Here is an 8,204-nt window from a genome sequence, read left to right as displayed (position 1 = left end):
TTGCGCAACCCGGTTCTCAACAAGCCACAGACCACAATTGGACCACATACTGGAGGTTGGGGATCCCTCCCTTAATTAATCCTAAAAGACAAAAATTACCTATCTTCATTAGCGGTTTTGAGGCTGATTGTTATACATGTCATTACAGGAGTCTGGTGCTCTTTAAATTTTAATTTTAGTGCCATTTTTATGTGTGTTTTTACTAGAGCTGGCAAATTATTTGTCTTTTCAGCTATCAGAGTACTGTTATCAGCATAACATAGGTTATTGACATACAGGTAAATTCTTGATTTACGACTACAGGTAGGACAAGCATTTCAGTCTTAAACGTTGTGGTCATAAGTTGAGTTACAATGTAACTGGATTTGATTTTATGACCATTTTTATGACAGATGTTAATCAAGTCATCATGGTTATTAAACAAACCCCATGGTTGTAAGCATGAATCCATTTTATCCAATGGACATTTTTGCTGGGTTTTTTTTTTTTTTTGCTGGAAAACAGCAAAAAAGACACAAAACATAATTGTGTGACCATGGGCTGCTATAACAGGTCATAAATGTGAGCCAGTTGCCAAGTGCCCAAAATATGATCATGTAATCAGAGGGGTGGTGCAGCATTTGTATCTTTGAGGATGGGCTGTAAGTAGCTTTTTTTCAAGTCCATCATAACTTTGAATGGTTGTTAAGCAACTGGTCGTAAACTGAGACCACCTGTATATGCTGAATAAATAAGGAAAGAACATACTGCCTTGTCCCATTTCTTTGCCAATCTGGAGCCAGTCAGTTTTGCCATATTCTCTGTATACAATGATTTCTTAACTTGTATATAGATTTCTTATGAGGACAATGAGATGTTCTAGGATTCCAATTTTTGTAGGTACATTCCACAGCTTAATGTGATCAACATAACTAAAGGCCTTTCTATCATCAATTAACTATGTACTGACAAATTTTTGGTATTGTTTTGCTTTCTCAATTATCTAGCATCCATCAGCAATAATATCTCATATTCTTCAGCCTTTTTAAAGGCAGTTTGAACATCTGGCATCTCTTTTTCCATGTAGGGCTGTACTCTACATTTGATGATCAAAACTTTAAGAAGTCAGATTCCCATCTGAAGGACCTTGTACTTTCCAACTCTACACTGGGAATTGCATGTATCTGAGAGTTAAATTCTCCCCTCCCAAAGGTCCTTCAGATGCGATTCAGAAGTTCATCTTGAAGTAGATATACTCAGCAGTGCTTAGGCATTTGGCTGCACTGCTGTGTGCCAATGGTGCAGCAATCCTTTTGCTTACATAGTGGGTCTTAGAAGAAGTCTCCAGAGCTTGGTGGAATTCTGCAAAGAAGAAGGGCTTACAGTCAACCATTCTAAGACCAAAGTTATGGTTTTGTCTGGAAAACCTAGTCACCAGTAATATCAATGGCATCACAAATATCATAAACACCATTTTGCCTGATTATGTCTCATCAAGATGTATTCAACAGATTTTATATTTTATATTCATGTGGTTTTCTTGATAAAAATATAAAAGTGGTATATCATTGCCTTCACCCATGCAGTATGAACGGATGCCTTTGCCAGTAAAATGATCACCTGTCTCTGACAACTTCCCATATCACTACTGCCTATATAAGTGTCTATTTGTTTTAGATGGGCAGCTGGGATGACCTTCATGCCTTGGGTGACCCTGCTGGGAGTATGTACTCTTGGCATAGACTCTCAACATTCTTCATTCATCCCTCCCAGGAACAATTCCTCACTGCAATGAGGTAGCACAGCAAGATTGGGGCGGATATGCAGACATACTGCTGACAAAAAGGATGAGGTGGATGGTTTCCTACTCACAGAATGGAACCATCACAAATAGAGTTGCTAAGTTTCCATTAGCAGTAATCCCCTAAAAAGGCATAAAATGTCCTAATTTGGGAATGATAACATCATCAAGTGTTTTTTTAATGGCATTCCTTATTTATTTCTATTTTTTCTTAGGTTTTACACTGTTTTACTGCATTTTATCCAGTTCTACCCTTTCTCAAGTTTCATGTCTTAGTTTTCTATATTGTTTATTGTTGTTGATTTTTTTTTCTTTGCTGGTCATAGGCTTAATTAAATAAATTTGAGGTCAGCAGGAAGCTTTGCCTTATTTCAAGTTGAATTCTCTGCTTGCCTCACCATGTGGGATTTATTTTGTTCCCAGCTTAGTATCATACTGAACTTTCCTGTTCCAGAAAACAATTACTGAATTTTTCTCCTGCGTATTCTAATAGGATCCTGCCACGGGAGGCGGGGGGGGGGGCGCATGAAAAAACAGCACTTGAGCAGCCCTTATCAGAAAAACAAGGTCACAAACTTTCAAGAGGTGGGTCTACTTTTTGGTTTGATCTATGAAAGTTATGATACGCTCAGTTCCTTGGGGTTCTAGCTTGAAGAATACACCACCTATGCTTTTCACCAAAATTGAACAATCAACACCCTGAAAATATTGGCATCCATTCCCAGAAGACAAGTTTTCAGCAAATTGCTTTGAACACACAATGGAGGCCCCAATCCAGAAACCCTTTTTTGTCCTGATACTGTTTCTATTGGTGACAGCTCCCTAGAGCTGTGAAGAGTATCTTTTGGACTCTACTTGCCCACAGTGCTTTCTGAATCCAGACAAACCTCTCTGCAAAATTAAAAAGCAGAAAGAGAAGATGGAGGAAAGGAGACTGCTTAAGTAGCTGCCTTCTACTCCAGAGAGAACTGCTAGATGGATTGAGTTATTTGTCTCACTTCAATGAAGCTGAAAGAGTTATGGCTCAGCACAGCAACTTGCTCAGAGGAGAAAAATCCGGTGAGACACTCAGCCCAATTATAATCATGCTATGCATGAAGGTTGGTTTTCTTTGAGTTTGAAACAAAGTGGTGATCTAAAAGTAAAACCACTCTCAAGATTAATGGGATGATTATTTTTATCCTTTGTTAATCCTGTGTTAATTATTATAGACTTATTTTTAAAAAAACATATTTTATCAACATGTATTCATTGTTGGTATCTCAGGGCAGTCAATAATGATCTTGGAAAGTATTCCAGTTAGGAATAAACATTATTTAGCTAACATAAGAATCACATTTAACTTTTATATTATTTTTAATTACTAGTTCTGATTAGATCTTCTTAATATTCTGAAAGGCCTGGCAAATATTCATGGACTTTACGTTTACTAGACAGACAGAAAAAGGAGAACATGTCTAGTTTTTTGAGTATTTCTTTCTGTGCAGCCCTAATAAGTGCTAACTGCAAGTTAACAAGTTCCACTTCCTGATCTTAATTAGTTGATCAGAACCATTTTGCCAGTTTGTCCTGCTGCCTGAAATTGACGAGACTTTATTCTGTTAAATTCTGTTAAATACTGAAGGCTTTTGCCTCCTGATTACCTCTAGCACATTCCTACAATTGAAACTTCAGTTTTTCTGATGCTGGAAAAAAGCCAATTTTTCACTGTTGATGTCAAGAAAAAACAAACAGTTAGTGTGTCTTCCTTTTTCTCCATTTGCTCTCTTGTCCGTGTCCTTCTTTGCTTGTTTGGATATCTGGCAATTCTGTTTGAGTCTCTACTCTTCTATCTTTCTTTTTCTTAGTACTTCCTAACATCATCATTCCCTCTCTCCAATTTATATCCCACAAAATGGAGTATATGGCGAAGCAAAACATTGATAGAACTATTGGAATTGGATTTTAAGTAATTTTCTTTTACAACCTTCTATCTGTTTATTTGAAAAAAATGCAATGCTTTGAATGGGGAGATGTTTCTATGTATGAAGCTCAAGGACATTACTCTCCTCACGTTGGTCCTATTTCATGTACAGTTAAAACAATTGCAGGTAGTTTCTTTTTTTCTCTTCCCTTTTATCATGCTGGAAGAAGATGAAACAAAATGAAGATGATGGCCACAACCATGCAATCAAAACCCCACACTTTTCTACATACGTCATGTGGGATTTTATCACATGGTTATGGCTGCCATATTGTCTTTTTTTCCACCCTGTACCTGTCCCAGGTCAAATTTTGGAATGCAAGCACCTTTGGGTAGGAACCTCTTGTTTTGTACTTCCTACTGTGATATGTATGTGTTTATTTATTAGATGTTTATGCTACTTTTATTACTTCATTAGTAACACAAAGCAATGAATATATTTAATACTCCTTCCTCTCTTCCCTGCAGCAACAACCCTGGTGAATGATTGGGCTAAGACAGAGTGACTGTCTTACGGCAGAACTCATAGTCTCCTGGTTTCTAGACCAACACTTTAACCACTAAACCAGCGGTTCTCAACCTATGGGTCGCGACCCCATTTGGGGTCGATCGACCATTTCACGGGGGTCGCCAAGCAAGGCTGTCTGCCATTTTTTCCCCTTTTCCAGCGGGTGCCTTACCTCCCTTGAGCTGGGCCAGCTGGTGGTCGGCCTGCTCTGTCTCTGCCGCTTGCCAGCTACGCCTCGGCCGGCGCAGGGGGTGGAACCACGCATGCGCGGCGCTCCCGGGCAGGGAAAGTCCTCGACTTACAACCGTTTTGGTAGTCCTCGACTTACGACCGGTTTAGTCCTCGACTTACGACCGGTTTAGTCCTCGACTTACGACCAGTTGGGGGTCGCGGAATTAAAAAGGTTGAGAACCATTGCACTAAACCAAACTGGCTCTTGTTTTCTCTGCCTGCTTAAAACTCACCAGATATCTGTGTGTAATTTTTTTTTTAATAAAAACAGATTTTGTGCAAAACTAATGTTTAAAAAAGCGAAAGGATAAAAATGGACATCTTTTAAAAGAAAAAAACCAGCAGAAATACACGTTTAGAAAATGCACAAGGAACGTGTGAGAAATTATAGATGTTCTGTAAGCCAGAAGCCTGCTGAACATAAAGATTGTTTTTAACATAACTGTTTTAAGGTTACTCAGAAAGGGAAAGTGGAAAAAATGTTTTACACAACATGGGAAACAACTTTTGCGATGAATCCTACGCAACAACTGAACACAGATCATGGATTTGATATTGGTGAACGTGAATCCCATAGCATCAGCTTGAAACTGTGATTTGTCATGAATTTATTGCATGTGCTTAAATCCCATGGCTAACTTTGTTTTCTGACCTCTGAATAGACAAGAACACAGTTACACAGGGTAAGAAAATAAGCCCTGGGCTCTTCATTCTCTGAGCAGGTGTATCAGGGTGGAATGACATTCAAAAGATAGAGGAGTAAACTTCGCCTGACCAAAGTTGGATTATTTTGTACTCTTCTATACCTGCCCTGTACTTTGCTCAAAAACTTAATCTAGGGCTAGTTCTTTCATTTAAACACTTTTTCACTTGAACTGACTCATGCAGCTGAAGCAATTCTCAACCATGAAGCTTTCTGCAGTTCTTGTCCTTCTGGCCATCTTCCCACTCTCTATTGTTCAAGCAAGTAAAAGGCAATCAGGTAAGAACAATTCTGTTTTCTCTCTTATGTTGGACAATTGGGCTTGTGAGCTGAGAAGCCTTTCTTTTGAAGACAAGACTTTCATGTTTGAAAGAGAACTCGATGATCATTCTTTTGGAGTGTCTTGAGCAGAACAGAGAATGAAAGGCTGTGTTTGGATAATTCCAAACCAAAAGGCACAGTTAACAAATGCCTGCCTACCATTATTTTACTCACTATTGTTCAAGACTTTTTAATCAGACCCTTATACTTATTATGTTATCAGAGGCTGGAACAGCTGCAGTTTTGGATTAAGAAAAATCAGAATTTGTTCCTAAGGAGTATTACAGATTTATAGTCCAGAATATCTGTGGAAGAAAAAACTTACAGAACAGTTGGGTGTGATAGATATGCTTGTCCTGGAAAACAGAAGACTGAAGGGAGATATTATAGCTCTCTTCAAGTATCTGAAAGTCTGTCATATAACAGGGCAGAATTTTTCAGGGCTGTTCCAAAAGACAAAGCAAGAAACCACAAGTTTAAATTAGAAGAAACAGATTTCTTCTGAACTTCAGGAAAATTTTCCTAGTATATTAAAAGCTATCAGAAATGGAACAGATTTCTTTAAAAGGTGATAGTTTCTCCTTTGGTACAGAAATTTAAACAGATGATTGATGGCTGTTTGTTAGAGATGCCATAGTAGTGGATTTTAGCACTGGGCAAACGGTTTGACTAGATTATCTCCAAGACCCCTTCTAGCCCTCACATTTACTGACTTAATGATTCCAGAAAGTGAAAACAGAGGTGACTCCAGCTTCAAAAAGCTCAGTTCACTTAAATATTTCTATAAAAACCACATATGAGGCATAAAATAGAATACATTTGTCAACTGGGCCTTTTCAATTAGTATAATGGTTGAACAAAACTACAGATTTACAGGGGTACTTTGATATTCATTGTTAATTGGTTCCGGGAAGCACAATAAGTACCAAAAATGATAAGTTCCAAACAAATTTTTCCTATAAGGAATAATGTAGTGAGTCACAAGATAGTTGACATTGACAAGTTCTAGCTTGTGCGTTGAGTACCAAACAAACGATGAATACTTGGACAAATTTTTTGCATCAAACTATGTTGAGTGTCAAATGTGATGTGTTTTAGAGAGCAGTTGAGTACCACTGTATAATGTTCCAGCCCATGGAAACCAGAGACTAGTTATATAGCATGTACCACCAACCGATAGAAAGCTGATAGATCTTCTCAGTCATGTTTGCAACAAACCATGACAATGCCAAAATAATGATATATAATGATGTCATCATGGTATTTATTTCTTTATTGATTTGATCTGTATGGCTGCCCATTTCATACAAGGTGACACTGGGTGGCGTAATTGCCTAATGTTTGGTGCAAGTTCATACATTATAGCCGTTCCATGGCATAATGCAGTCATTATACACATGTCATTATTTGTTCTGAGGTTTTTGCCTGTTCCATGTGAATATCCACAGATCGTTTGTTATTGTTAAAATTTTGCAAAATCCCTGTTGGATTAAGCTAACCCTCATATATCTGCTTTTACAGCTTCGAGAAGTCAGAAACAGGCACAGAAGCCAAGAAGAAACATATCAAGGTCCAGCATAGATATAGATGACCTGGTACTTATGATTAAAGTATTCATGGTCCACAGCCATATTTTAGTGGTCACCCAGCTTCCTGTCCTTGCCATTTGAATTTAATTAATATCATTTAAATAATTAAATGGGAAGCTGACATGGTGCGATCAAAGGAAAAGTCTTCACCGTAACTGTAGTTTCTAAAAATAGTTCAAGGCCACACAGGTGCATTATTAGAAAATAAAAATAGCTGAGTAACTGTAGGGTAGTACCTTTTTTGTGCCCCCTTTTCTAAAAAAGAACCAAAGGGAAGCTGGGATGCTAAGGAGCATCCAGGAAATGGGCAAGGGGGCTGCTGGGAAGCAGAAAATGGCTTGCCTTATTTTTCCCTCTTTTACAGCCATGCCGGGAATACACACATCCTCCATGGCAATTGTCATAAACATCCCCATAATATGTTCTCAAATTTGCTTATGTGACCTAGTCTGTTCTAATGACAACCACAAGTCAAGCAACAGTACACGTTGCAACACAGCAGTCTGGCATTTCAAAAAGTTACTCAATCTTCAGAGGGAAAGACCATCTGGAGTAGGAATTGATTTTATCCTTGGGATTAGTTGCTGAAGTTAAAGCATCCTGGATTTGCAAACTGTAGGTATCCTTGAAGTACCAGCTTTCCAGATTGTAATGAACCCAGAGTCAGGATGACACAGACGTACCTTCACTCCTGTCCCAATAACTGCCCCTTAAAGTACAAAGTATCAAATCTGATGACAATAACGTTTTCCAGGACGCAACAGGACTTCAGACACACAGGCCTGTATCCTGCAAGATGGTATTTGCAAGGCCAAGTGCATTGAGATCAAGGCCCTGCTAGAACTGGATCTTGGAACCTGCAAAAATGGGGAAGAGAGATGTTGCCGCCCTCAGAAATTGGTAAGGGAAATAACAACTTTTGTAAAGTATAGCTTGTCCCTATAGGGAAACAAGGACAAAATAGGCCCTAGTATCATCCCTACTAGACTACAAATCAATCTGCTACTTAATTATGATGATCACATTTTACTAAATTGCAAGGCCCTCTTTTAAGAGACTTAAGACTGTGTCCCAAACATTTCCTGATGTCAGAAGTCATATCTAATGAA

Source organism: Protobothrops mucrosquamatus, unplaced genomic scaffold, assembly GCF_001527695.2.
Source record: "Protobothrops mucrosquamatus isolate PMUCROS unplaced genomic scaffold, P.Mucros_1.0 scaffold1842, whole genome shotgun sequence".
Taxonomy (NCBI): Eukaryota; Metazoa; Chordata; class Lepidosauria; order Squamata; family Viperidae; genus Protobothrops; species Protobothrops mucrosquamatus.
Note: the sequence above shows the minus strand (reverse complement) of the source record.